Below are 14794 nucleotides of genomic sequence, written 5' to 3'. Positions count from 1 at the left end.
GTGATGAGATTGTTTTAGATTTTGTGGTGAATTGTTGCTACATGGATGTATCAAGTATTAAGATCATAAACCCTAAACAGACATACCTCGAAGATATTGTGGGCTCAGTTCCAACCACCACAATAGAGAAAATGTTGCAACTAAACATATCAGATGAACTTTTTGTTTCCCAGTCCATATCAAAGTTATGTTTATATTATACTGCAGTCTATTAAATGTGTAATAGCATTATGTCTAAGAAAACAATGCACATACCTGAATTTAAAACTACTTTCTTGTTAAAAAATGCTAAGTATCACTGACCTTTCAATGACTGGTACATAATCTTTTTGTTGGTAGAGGGTCTTATTTCAATTTTGATGGCTGATGTCTGGTCAGGGTATGGTTGTTAAAGGTTGGGGTGGCTGTGTCAATTTCTTGAACACGACGGCAATGGAATTTGCTGCATTGATTGACTTCCTTTCACAAATGGTTTCTGTGTATAATGGGATGTTGTGTGATAGTCTTTTACTCTTGGTACATCTTTTAAAATTAGATTCACCTTCTCAAAACTTGCTGCTGCTTTATTAACCCACTTTATATAATATTGTAAATTCTTGGTTGTCATTTCAACAACTTTTACAGCATCTTCACCAGGAGTAGATTCCATCTCAAAAAACAACTTCTTTGCTCATCTATAAGAATCAATCTTTCAGTATAAGAAAGTGTATAAGTATAAGTATAAGGTTAGGGTGCCCCTAACCCAAGGGGCACCTTGGTGGCTCAGTCAGTTGAACATCCAACTTTGGCTCAGGTCATGATCTCTCCACTCGTGGGTTTGGGTCCCATGTTGGGCTCTGTGCTGACAGCTCAGAGCCTGGAGCCTGCTTCAGATTCTGTGTGTGTACCTCTCTCTGCCCCTCCCCCACTCATTCTCTCTCTCTCTCCTCTCTCTCTCTCTTTCTCTCTCTCTCTCTCTCAAAAATAAACAAACATTAAAAAAAAATTAAAGAAGCAATTCCTCATCTCTTCAAGTTTTATCATAAGATTGCAACAATTCAATCATATATTCAGACTTCACTTCTAATTCTAGTTCTTTGGCTATTTCCATCACATCTGCAGCTTCTTCCTCCACTGAAGTCTTGAACATTTCAAAGTCAACCATTAGTGTTGTAATCAATTTCTTTAAAACTCCTGTTAATGTTGATATTTTGACCTCTTCCCATGAATCACAAATGTTCTTAATGACTTCTAGAATGATGAATCCTTTCCAGAAGGTTTTCAATTGTCTTTGCTTAGATCCATCAGAGGAATAACTATCTATGGCAGGTAAACCCTTACAAAATGTATTTCTTAAAAAATAAGACTTGATATTTGAAATTACCGTTGATCCATAGGTTACAGAATAGATATTGTGTTAGTAGTCATGAAAACAACATTAATCTCATTGTACATCTCCATCAAAGCTCTTAAGTGGCCAGATGTAATGAGCAGTAATATTTGGAAAGGAATCTTTTTTTTTCTTTTTTCTGAACAACAGATCTCAACAGTGAGCTTAAAATATTCAGTAAATCATGCTGTAAACAGATGTGCTGTCATCTAGGCTTTGTTCTTCCATTTATAGAGCAGAGGCAGAGTACATTTAGCATAATTTTTAAGGGGCCTGGGTTTTTTGGAATAGTCAGTGAGCATTGGCCTCAACTTAAAGTGACCAGCTGCATTAGTGGTTAACAAGAGAGCCAGTCTATCATTTAAAGACTTGAAGCCAGACGTTGATTTCTCTCTAGCTCTGAAAGTTGTAGATGGTATGTTCCTCTAATATCAGACTGTTTCATCTGCATTGGAAATCTGTTGGTTAGTGTTGCTGCCTTCTTTAGTTATCCTAGCTAGATATTGAATTAGTTGCTACATTTCTACATCGCCTTATACTTTTATGTTATAGATATAGCTTCTTTCCTTAAACCTTAGAAAGCAACATCTTGCAGCTTCAGACTTTCTCTTTCCTGCTTCCTCACTTCTCTTAGACTTCATAAAATTGTAGAGAGTTAGAGCCTTGCTCTGGATTAGGTTTTGGCTTAAGGGAATATTGTAGCTGGTTTGATCTTCTATCCAGACCACTAAAACTTTTTCTATGTCAACATTAAGTCTTTTTGCTTTCTTATCATTAGTGTGTTCACTGGAGTAATACTTTTAATTTCCTTCAAGATCCTTTCCTTTGCATTCATAAGCTGGCTAACTGGTGCAAGAGGCCTAGCTTTAGGGCTATCTCAGCTTCTGACATGCCTTCTTCACTGAGTTTAATCATTTTTAGCTTCTGATTTACAGTGGCTTTCACAGGCCATGGTATGGTTATTAACTGATCTGATTTCTGTACTGTTGTGTCTCAGGGCATAGGGAAGCCCGAGGAGAGGAAGAGAGATAGGGGAATGGCCAGTCAGTGGAGAAGTCAGAACACATATAACATTTATTGATTAAATTTGTTGCTTTATCTGGGTGTGGTTCATGAAATCCCAAAGCGATCATAAGAGTAACATCAAAGATCACTGATTACAAATCAGTATAACACAGAAAAAATGAAAAAGCTTGAACTATTGTGAGATTTACCAAAATGTGACACAGAGACAATTTGAAGAGAGCAAATGCTATTAGAAAAATTCCAAGTCTTGCTTGACTCAGGGTTGCCAAAAACTTTCAGTTTGTAAAAAACAGTGTTTGCAAAGATCAAATCAAGGTATGCTTGTACTTAAGAAATGAGCATTTTATTTTACATAAATTAGGCCTCAAGTTTTAAAAGGAACAGGAGAAATAAAGTTGATGTCAACAAATATATACTTTACTTTTGAGGAAGTTTCTCTTGATGGTAGCAGATAAACAGTAATTGATTAGTTGTATGAAGTTACACGTTACATGTTTTGTCATTATCTTTTAAGGTGGGAGAAATAACAGCAATTTTGTTTGCTAATAAAAACTATCAGTGGAGAAATAAATAATGAATAGGCAGAATGATAGGCAAAAATAAAGTGACAGCACCTACGGGCAAACAAGAGTAGATGGGGCCCAGTATACCCAGCATGGAATGGCCTCAAATAGCGAAAGAAGTCGTGTGTCTATAATAATGCAAGAGAAAGCATAAATGCAGAAGGATAAATTGCATTGGTAGGAATTTACCAAAGCTATTTTCTGATTGTTTTCATTTTATCATTCAAATAGGGAAGTAGGATTAGAGGACAGAGGAGAAAGAAAAGAGAGGACAAACTGAATTTGTTACCAAGGTAATGCTGGCTGGATTTAGTACTGGGTGAAAGAAAATTCAATGATGATCTAATTTAGTATTTTTAATAACTTCTGTGTTTTATCTATTTGTTGATGATACTATGGGAGGCAGATCAGAAATTCCAAGAATCTTAGTGACTTTCTTAGAATTGTTCCTCCATATAGTCATTCTAACTAAAATCATGGTCATTGGAACAACAGTTTTTATGGAATCTTTTCTTTTTCTCCTTCTTCTTCTTCTTCTTCTTCTTCTTCTTCTTCTTCTTCTTCTTCTTCTTCTTCTTCTTCTTGTTCTGGGCTCTAAATATGAACTAGTAATGTATGAACCTGGATTACAATATGTAAATGATTTGTGACCCTGTGAGTTACTAGGCAAGAGATTTAATACGTTCTAATATAGAAAAAGAAAACAAAATGGTTTCCTCCTGGGGAATTTTACTCATTGTAAACCTAGTTGAGATATTGCTTTTCTTTCTAGGCATACTTTCTGTCACTCTTTCTCCACCCAGAATTATAATCTCTTTTATTAGTATTCTACTACTTGAGGAATATCACTATCATGACACTTATCACATTATACTATAGTTTTTTCTTCCTACAGAAATATTCCTAAGTAGTTTATAAAGAAGTGACAATTTCTAATTCATCTTTGTATCCAGAGTATCTACAGTAAGGACATGGAATTAAAGCAATGAAAGTATTACAAGGAATTGAATCCTGTGTCCTCTGCTACGTATTAACTCCCTTCTGGAATGACTAATGGACATAGATTTATCCTCTTTCAAACATTTTTTCCCAAAAGTAATAACTCAGCATCAGACTAACAAAAACACCACCACCAACAACAAAAAAACATTTTGGCATTCAGAATACCAGTAGACTTCCACTGTGTCCAAATCCAGGAAAATATTTTCTGCCTATTAATTTTACAATGAATGGAAATCTTGTTTTCCAGAGAAAGATAGTCAGAACTCAGACACTAGTAAGATACTTTAGTGGTTAAAATATATACAACATTGTAACACCTGATATGAATTTAGAATGCCATCAGGAGACCAAAACCCCTTTTGGACTTTCAAATATTATTTCATATCAGTGAAGAAGATAAGTTCATTCCATCTCAGGTGGCACTATACAAATAATAATATTTCTTATTCAAAACACTGCACTTCCTGTAAAAATTGCCACACATCCAGAGCTTTCCTAGTAAAAGCTGTGTCTCTTTCTTCTAAACTCTTTGAAAATTTTAGAAATGAACTTCTGCTGAGTTGGGCTAGGTAAGAGTTTGGAAAGAAGTCACCAAATGGTAATTTTTGTTAGGGCTACACAATAACTCAGGGAAAAGACAGAAAAGTGTCAATGGGTATACTGTGCATACGAGAAAATTATTATTATTGTTAGAGGTGTCTATAAATGTAGATTTTAAGTTGGAGATGAATTTCTAACCAATGCAAGATATGGCAAAATTAAAAAAAAATTGTAATGAGATATTGTCATAGAAAGCCTAAAATGTAATCTTGTAAATGTTTGAACATTACAGAAGGGGTTATTCCTGTGGATTAATAGTTTTGGGTGTAATGATATGTATTAAATGTGCTTAATTTTAGCTACTCCAAAAATTACACTCTCATTTTACTCCATGAATCAGGTAAATCCTTGGTAGTCAAGATGTTGAGTGGATAATTCAAAGACTTCTGTCCTTGGCTTAATATAGAGAACACTAACATTAAGGTAAAGTTAGATCATGGCTGTAATCTTTTGGGTAAATATGTTTCTGAAATGAGTTCTAAACATAACTGATTCCTAAAGAATTTTACACTCATAATCTATTTAATGGGATTATTGTTATATGTATGTGTGTATAATTCCACTTTAAAAAAAACACATTCTCAAGCATCAAGCTTTACATTATCTACAATAGGTTTTACATAACTTGAAATCAGACTTATTCTTTGTGAAATAAGCAGCTGTTGCCATGGTGAGAATTTGACTGAGATAAGTTGTTCTTATGTATAATATTTCAAAACCCTTAATATAATATCTATGTGACCAGGGTACCTGAATATTCCCAAAGGATTTACTAGCAGCACAAATACATTCTGGCTTAGAGTAACTGTACAGTTATCAATAGATGATCAGTATTCAAAAGGTATCTATTAAAATTTTATCGTAAGTATGATGTTATGAGAAGCTTCTTTGGATGGATACAAAGTAAAATAACTCCACAAGGAACATGCATTCCAGTTGAAGAGATGACATACAACACATTAAAATTGGAACTGAACATTATATGAAAACATGATACATGATTCAAGAGAAGTCACAAAAACATTAGGTATTCAAGGAAAACTAAAGATGACTAGGGGCTGAATGTCAAGGAAATATTCTCTTAGAGTAGGTGAGATTAAACAAAAAAGGTTTTCAGAAGTAGATGGAACTTGAATCAGATATTAAGGAAAAGGTAAGATTTGGGAGAGCTAATTGAAATAGAGCATATATTATCTTTGGGGAATAAATGTAGAGGATTCAGGAGTTTGGGGCCTGCAGATTGCAAAGATAAGAACTTTTGCATGCAGCAAAAAAATAAAAAAAATAAAAAAAATAGCAAGCCAAATAATAGAAATTTTGAACAAGGCTGAAACTCATTTTCAAGGCACGCAGAGGTCCCATTGTTAAAACTTATATACAGGCTGTGAGCAAAATTAAGGAACGTCATTAAAGTTATATGACTACTGTGTATATCTTTGACATTCTCATTCAGAGGCCTTATTTAACTTGCAAACATTGATCCTTTTGTGATTCAAGGTCACTAGCCATGCTGCCAAAGGTGATAAAAGAAACTTGTGTAAGCAATCTTTTCCCTGGAACTGTACTAAGTACTTTAAAATATATTTTCTTAGGTAACTGTTAAAAAGTAGCCTCCTAGTTGTTACAGAGAGCCGAATGAGGTTCAGAATCTCACAGATATAGTCACAATTATTGTGCTTTTCTACCAGCATGCATTCCATAATCCTACTTTATAAAAGACTCGTAAGGGATGCCTGAGTAGCTCAGTCAGTTAAGTATCCGACTCGATCTTGACGCATGTCATGATCTCATAGTTTGTGCAATGGAGCCCCATGTCAGGCTCTGCACTGAAAGCTGAAAATGTGAAGCCTGCTTGAGATTCTTTTGCCCCCTTCTCTGTCTTCCCCTCCCCTGCTCTCTTTCCCTTACATCCTTGCCAACATCTGTTGTTTCCTCTGTTGTTGATTTTAGCCATTCTGACATCTGCGGAGGTGATACATCATTGTAGTTTTGATCTGTACTGCCCTGATGGTAGGTGATGTTGAGCGTCTTTTCATGTGTCTATTGACTATCTGTATGTCTTCTTTGAAAAAATGTATATTCGTGTCTTCTGCCCAGTTTGTAAGTTGGTTTATTAGTTTCAGGGGTATTGAATTTCATAAGTTATTTTATATTTTGGGTACTAACCCTCAATCAGATATGTCATTTGCAAATCTCTTCTCCCATTCCATAGGCCACCTCTAGTTTTATTGGTTATTTCCTTGACTGTGCAGAGCTTTTTATTTTGACAAAGTCCCAATAGTTTGTTTTTGCTTTTATTTCCCTTGCCTCAGGAAGTTGCTATGTATGATGTCAAAGAGTCTACTACCTCTAGGATTTTTATGGTTTTACAACTCACATTTATGTCTTTAATCCATTTTGAATTTAATGTGTATGATGTAAGAAAGTGGTTCAGTTTCATTCTTCTGCATGTTGCTGTCCAGTTTTACCAGCATCATTTGTTATAGAAACTGTCTTTTTCCAATTAATCATATAGTTGTAGGTCCATTTCTGGGTTTACTATTCTGTTCTAGTGATCTCTGTCTATATTTGTGCCAGCACAACACTGTTTGGATCACTATGGCTTTATAACATAACTTGAAGTCCAGAATTGTAATGTCTCCTGATTTGCTTTTCTTTTCAAGGTTGGTTTCTTTGGCTATTCTGGATCTTTTGTGGTTCCATACAATTTTTAGGATTGTTTGTATTAGCTCTGTGAAAGACACTTGGGTATTTTGATGGAGATCACATCAAATGTGTAGCATGTAGATTGCTTTGGTAGTATAGACGTTTTAACAATATTTGTTTTTCCAATTCATGAGCATGGAATGTTTTTCCATTTCTTTGTGTCTTCTTCCATTTCTTTCATCAGTGTTTTATAGTTTTAAGAGTAACTATCCTTCACCTCTTTACTTAAGTTTATTCCTAGGTGTCTTATGGTTTTTGTGCAATTATAAATAACATTGATTCTGTACTTTCTCTTTCTCTGCCTTATTATTGGTTTATAGGAATGAATCAAATATATGTACATTGATTTTATATCCTGCTACTTTACTGAATTTGTGTATCAGTTCTAGCAATGTTTTGGTTTAGTTTTTTATGTAGAGTATCATGTCATCTGCAAATAGTGTAAGTTTACCTACTTTCTTGTTTATTTGGATGCTTTTTATTTCTTTTTGTTGTCTGATTGCTATGGCTGGGACTTCAAGTACTTGTTAAATAACAGGGTCGGGCATACCTGGGTGGCTCAGTTGGTTAAGTGTCCGACTTCAGCTCAGGTCATGATCTCGCCATTTGTGAATTCAAGCCCCGCATCAGGCTCTGTGCTGACAGCTCGGAGCCTGGAGCCTGCTTCAGATTCTGTATCTCTCTCTCTGTCCCTCCTCCTCTCACACTCTCTGTCTCTCTGTCAAAATGAATAAATAAACATTAAAAAAGATAACATTGGTGAGAGTGAATATCACTGTCTTGTTCCTGATCCTAGAGAAAAAACTCAGTTTTATCCAGTGAGAATGACATTAGCTGTGGGCTTTTCATATATGGCCTTTACTATGTTGAGATAGGTTTCCTCTAAACCTACCTTGATCAGGATTTTTATCATGAATGGATGTTACACTTTGTCAAATGCTTTTTCTGCATATATTGAAATGATAATATGGTTCTTATCCATTATTTTACTAATGTGGTGTATCATATTGCATTTGTGAATATTGAACCATGTTTGAAACATAGGAATAAATTCCACTGGATCATGGTTAATGATTTTTTCAACATATTATTGGGTTCAGTCTTCCAGTATTTTATTGAGAATTTTGCATCCATGTTCATCAGAGATATTGGCCTTAGTTGTATTTTTTAGTAGAGTTTTTATCTGGTTTTGGTGTCAGGGTAATGCTGGCCTCATAGGATGAATTTGGGAGTTTTCCTTCCATTTCTATCTTTTGGAATAGTTTGAAAGAAAAGATATAAACTCTTCTTTAGAGTTTGCATAGAATTTGTTTGTGAAGTTATCTGGTGCTGGACTTTTGTTTGCTAGTTTTTTTTAGATTACAGATTCAATTTCTTTGCTTATCATCATTCTGTTCAAGTTTTCTATTTCTTCTTATTTCAGATTTGGTACTTTCTATGTTTCTAGGGCTTTATCCATTACTTCCAAATTGTCCAATTTTCTGACATATAGGTTTTCATAATGTTCTCTTATAATTGTATTTCTTTTGTGCTTGTTGTTATTTCCCATCTCTCATTTGTGACTTTATAAGTCCTTTCTCTTTTCTTTTTGATAAGTCTTGCTAGTGAGTTATCAATTTTATTATGTTTTTCAAGGAACCAGCTCCTTTTGAGCTGTTCTATTGTGTTTTGGTTCCTACATCATTTATTTCTGCTCTCTCTTTCTCTATCTCTTTTTTTATTTCCTTCCTTCTGCTGGCTTTAGGTTTTATTTGATGTTCTTTTTCTAGCTCCATTAGGTGTAAGGTTAGGTTGTATATTTGAGATTTTTCTTGCTTCTTGAGGTAGATCTGTATTGCTATATGCTTCCCTCTTAGGACTGCCTTTGCTACATCCCAAAGGTTTTGGATCATTGTTTTTTCATTTCATTGCTTCCATGCATTAACAAAAATTTTTTTCTTTGATTTCCAGGTTGACCCACTCATCATTTAGTTTTATTTTGTTTATCCTCCATGTGTTTTTGGTCTTTCCAAAGTTTTCCTTGTGATTGACTTCTAGTTTCAGAGATTGGTGGTCAGAAATGGTGCATGGTATGATTTCAGTGTTTGTATTTGTTGAGGCCTGTTTTATGACCCAATATGTGACCTATTCTTGAGAATGTTCCATGTGCACTTGAAAAGAATGTGTAATCTTCTGTTTTAGGACAGAATGTTCTAAATACCTCTGTTAAGTCCATCTGGTCCAGTTTGTCATTCAAAACTATTCTTTCCTTGTAGATTTTCTGCTTAGATGATCTGTCCATTGAAGTGAGTGGGGCATTTATGTACCCTATTGTTATTGTGTTATTATTAATTGGTTCCTTTATATTTGTTATTACTTTTTAAAATGTATTTTTGTGCTCTTGTAAATAATTACAATTGTTATATTTTCTTATTGGATTGTGCCTTTTATGATTATGTAATTCTGTTCTTTGTCTCCTTTTACAGTCTTTGTTTTAAAGTCTAGTTTGTCTGATATAAGTATTGCTACTCTGGGTTTATTTTGACATCCACTGCATGATAAATATTTCTCCATCCCCTCACTTTCAACCTGCAGGTGTCTTTAGGTCTAAAATGAGTCTCTTGTAGGCAGCATATAGATGAATCTTCTTTTTTCTTTTTTATCTTTTCTGACATTCTATGTCTTTTGATTGGAGCATGTAGTCCATTCATCTTCAAAGTAATTATTGAAAGATATTCATTTAGTGCCATTTTATTACTTGTTTTTTTATTGTTTTGAGAGATTTTCTCTGGTTCTTTCTTGTCTTCCTGCTTTTGGTCTCTCTACTCATAGAGTCTCTTTAATATTTCTTGGGGGCTGACGAAATTGACACAAACTCCTTTAATTTTCTTTGTCTGGGAAACTCTTTATCTCTCCTTCTATCCTGAATGGTAGCCTTGCTGAATAGAAGATTCTTGTCTGCTGATTTTTCCCATTCAGCACTTTGAATATATCATGCCTCTCCTTTCTGGCTTGCCATGTTTCTGTTGAGAACTCTCCAGCTAGCCTTATGGGTCTTCCCTGGTAAGTTAAGGACTTCTTAATCTTTCTACTTTTGAGATTTTTTTCTTTATCACTCTGTTTTGCAAATTTAATTATAATATGTTTTGATGTTGGCCTGCTTTTGTTGATTTTGATAGGACTTCTCCGTGTGGATCTGAATGTCTGTTTCCTTCCCCAGATTAGGGAAGTTTTCTTCTATTACTTCTTGAAATAAATGTTCTTCCTTCTTTTCTGTTTCTTCTCCTGAGACTCCTATGATATGAATGTTATTATATTTGATGGAGTCACTGAGTAGCCTAAGTCAATGTGTGTTGCATAATCCTTTCTCTTTTGTTAAGCTTCATTATTTTCCATTATTTTGTCTTCTAGGTTACTAACTTGTTCCTCTGCTTCTTCCATCTTGCTGTTCTTTGCATCAAGCCTGTTTCCAAATTCTTTTATTGCATTCTTCATTGCTGATTTTATCTCTATGGTAGGGCTTCATTGATGTCTTTTTTTTTTCTCAAACCCAGTGAGTATCCTTATGATGTTGCTTTAAATTCTACATCAGGCATGTTACTTATAGCTGTTTCACTTAGATCTCTGGCTGTGGTCTTATCTTGTTCTTTCATTAGGGATAAATAACTCTGTGTTAGCATGCTGTCTAAGTCTGCCTTCTTCTCTGTGCTAGAAAAGCCAGTTATGTCTCCTACTCTTAAAGGTAATAGCCTTAGGAGGAAGAGGTCATTTGGTGCCAAGGGCATGGCTCTTCAGAGAGTGTCTCCAGTGTGTGGTGGGTACACTATGCTGTTGTGTTTTGGCTTCTGTGTCCTTCAGGCCAGTTATCCATAGAAGCTGTCCTTGCTTGCTGTGGGCAGTGTTTGTTCTTTGGCTTAAATGTGGTGAGCTTTAACTAGGTGTACTCTTGTCTGCTTCTGGAATGAAACCTGACACCAACCCCACCAGAATTGATACCCTGAGGAACTCTCTGGTCAGGAGATGTAATGTGGGAATGTGTTTGTGCTGGTCTTCTGGGGTAGTGGCCCAGTGTGCCGGGGCTGATGCAAGCTTGACTGAGAAGGGTAGGTCCTCCAGAGTGGAAGGTGGTAGGGCTTGGTGTAGACAAGTTAAGGAGGGTGCTAGACTGCTTTCCAAAGGTGGCTCTGTGTTTATGCTGAGGGGCCTGGAAAGGAAATGGTGCCAGCCAGCTCCTATGTTCCTGGAGAATCCTTTCCCTGAGTGCTACTTCTAAGGGACAAAGCTCCAAGAAAAGTGAATATTCTCCACCCTGTGTGCCCCAGGCATTCCTCAAATCCCTGTTTCCACATTGTCTGACACCCAGGTTGCTTGCCTGCCTTCTCTCCCGAAGCAGGGTGGTGTCTTCTGGACTCTATCCTAGCAAAGTCTCCTGATCTTTGAAATTCAAGGCTTTAAACCCTATAGTTGTAAGAACTCACAAAACTCAACCCTTGTTCTTTTCCAAGTCAGTGTCTTTGGGGAAACATTCTCCGTGTGCATTCTTCTGTATGCTTCTCTCATTCTTCTCCACAAACACAGCTCCCTCCCATCTGTAGCACTCACAGATCCATTTCTTCCCTAAACCATGTCGCCTCATTTCCTACATTCTTCAATGTAGTCTCTTCTCTGATCCTCTTTTTTATGTTTATCTGGATGTGTCATGTTCATTATTAGACTGAGTCTCAATTTTCATTTACTCTGTTCATACAGAGCAACTCAAACCTTTGATCACAATTACTATATTTACTCCATGACCACCTAATCACTTTATTCAAACTATGAAATTTCATTTATTTGGATCAGCAATGTTTTCATACTTATCCAATTCAGTGCATGTTTTAAGTTCTAGGATCCCAGTGGACATGTCTGCTGCATTTAGCATTGCTGATCATCCCCTCAGTTTGGAAAACCTCCTAGATTTTGCTTTTTACAGTAACAACACATTTTGCTAGTTTTTACAACAGTATGACCTTTGCCTCCTTTTGGGTTCTACTTCATCTCAGTTGCTAACATTTGGAAATCTTCTAAAGTTTCTTCTCAAATTCTGATGTGAACACTCTTCGTGGACAATCTCCTCTAGTGAAATTATTTTAATTATGCATACATGCTGATGAATCAAAACTTCATATGTCCTAATACCTGCTAGATACCTTGACTTAAATGTTCCACCTCTACCTGAAATTTAAGATCCTGCCCTAAATCATACTCTTAGGTTGTATCTCAGTTGATGGAAACAGTATTCATCTGTTCACTGTAGTGAAAAGACTGACAGATAAATTTGACTCATCCTTTACTCACCTTCCAGATAAACTAAATCACCTAGTCCTACAACTTACTTCTAAACATTTGGTAATCCATTCTGCCCAACATTATGTTCTAGATGTTCCCTTAGAAAAAGAATGAACCTTGATTTTTTGGCATTTGCCAATTATCTTTGTGTTAACAAAGTTAATTTGCCATTAACTTCATGTGTCTTAACACGTATTGGGAAGAGATTCACACTCATTTGACTCTCGTAAACCAGCATCAGCACACTGATGATATTCTCCCTAATTTTCTATAGCCGTTTACCCTTTATCCAAGTCCTAAATATTTGCTAATATACTATTTTACGGTACTACTTCAACAGCTTCCTAACAGGCATCCCTGCCTCAATTATTATCTCCTGATAATTTATCTTCTATCCTGCTTTTGCAGAGATTATTCTAATATGTAGATTTGATCCTTTCACTTGTCTAAATCACACCAATGGCTTCCCAACAATGCGTTCACATACTCCAGATAAAGAGAAACGATTGCAAAGTCTTTCATGGGTTGCTCAGTGTTCTCTCTCAAGCTCCATCTTTACTGTTACCTATCTTATGCTTTTTCAGTCCCCATATACACTCATTTTCTCCCTTTATGCAAGTTGTCACTTTTGTTTAGAATGAGCCTCCCATTCTACCAACCACACATTCAATTTGCCTGGCTAATTCTTATTTATTTATTTATTTACTCATTCATTCATTTATTCATGTATTTATTTGAATTGCAGTTAGTTAGCATAAAGTGTTCTATTGGTTTCAGGAGTAGAACACACTAATTCGTCACTTACTTATAGCACCCAGTGCTCATTCCAACAAATATCCTCCTTAATGCCTATCACCCATTTAGCCCATGCCCCACCCACCTCACCTCCAGCAACCCTCAGTTTGTTCTCAGTCCTTAAGAGTCTCTTATGGTTTTCCTCCCTCTTTGTTTCTATCTTATTTTTCCTTTCCTTCCCCTATGTTCATCTGTTGTGTTTCTTATATGAGTGAAATCATATGATATTAGTCTGTCTCGGACTGACTTATTTTCTTCGCATAATACACTCTAGTTCCATCTATGTTTTTGCAAAATAGCAAGATTTAATTCTTTTTGATTGTCAGGTAGCATTCCATTATATATATATATATATATATATATATATATATATATATATATATATGTGTGTGTATGTAATATATATATTAAATATGTATATATTACATATATATATATATATATCAGTAAATCTCAGAGAAGTCTCCATGTATGTTCTTCACATTTCCTCTTTGCTCCTAGCTTTCCAGTTGACTAATTTTCCCTTTCATGCTTGCCTAATAGCTATTTGCTTTGCTTTATTATTATTTGGCACAATTCATGAGAAATAGTTGCCTAAATATTTTCATTCCTGCACTGTATTCTGTGTTCTCCAAAATAAAACAAAAACAGCAACAAGGACAACAAAAACCATGTTAGTGCTACAGTCCTTCTTTTATGATTAAGAAAGGACAGAATAAAAATTATAGCAGGAAACCAATTAATGTTGAATGGATAAATCACTACTTATAGAGGAAGTGGTATCTGTGCACTTCCATAAATTTTTCCATATTTGGAAGAATTGTACATCATACAGATCTTCTAAATTTTATTATGCATATCAGCATACATTTAAAAATCATGAGGTATGCCAACAGAAAGAAAAGGTCAAAAACTATAGAGACAGAAATTCTTGTAGTGAATAGAAATGTACTTAAAAATAACTTTGATTGACATATTTAAGAACATTGATATTACAATGTAGAATTTTCATAGAGATTTGTAATATAAGAAAATATCAAATAGAAACTATAGGTTTCCACAACTCATTAACCCAAATTCAGGAGTCAGTAGATAGGTTTAATAGCATATTTGACACAGCAAAACAGGTACATGCTGAATTGGAAATAGGTGATTGCATAGTATCCAGATTGAAGCATAGAGTCCAAAACAGATGGAAGAATAGAGAAAATCATAGATGATAAATGTTGAATATAGTAAAATATTTTAACTATATAAAACTGTAGCCCCAGAACAAGAGATTGAATGGGTAAGATGTGAAATTTGAATAAATATTGACATAACTTTTCAAAACTTAAGCACAAATTCAAAAACTCTTATGCATCTGAAGCAGAATAATTTCAAGGAAAAACACATCTAGACATTTTATAATCAAATTATTGAAAGC

General features: G+C 35.0%; 1 pseudogene; it reads right to left on the bottom strand.

Annotated features, from left to right (window-relative positions):
* Positions 1-374: 374 nt before the first annotated feature.
* LOC124514333 (tigger transposable element-derived protein 1-like) overlaps positions 375-14794 on the bottom strand; it is a 55910-nt pseudogene continuing 41490 nt past the window's right edge.

Source organism: Lynx rufus, unplaced genomic scaffold (assembly GCF_022079265.1).
Source record: "Lynx rufus isolate CCGP_SWC_20201006 ecotype Redwood Valley unplaced genomic scaffold, mLynRuf1.p SCAF_2, whole genome shotgun sequence".
In the NCBI taxonomy this organism is placed as follows: domain Eukaryota; kingdom Metazoa; phylum Chordata; class Mammalia; order Carnivora; family Felidae; genus Lynx; species Lynx rufus.
This window is presented reverse-complemented; position numbering and strand designations above follow the sequence as displayed.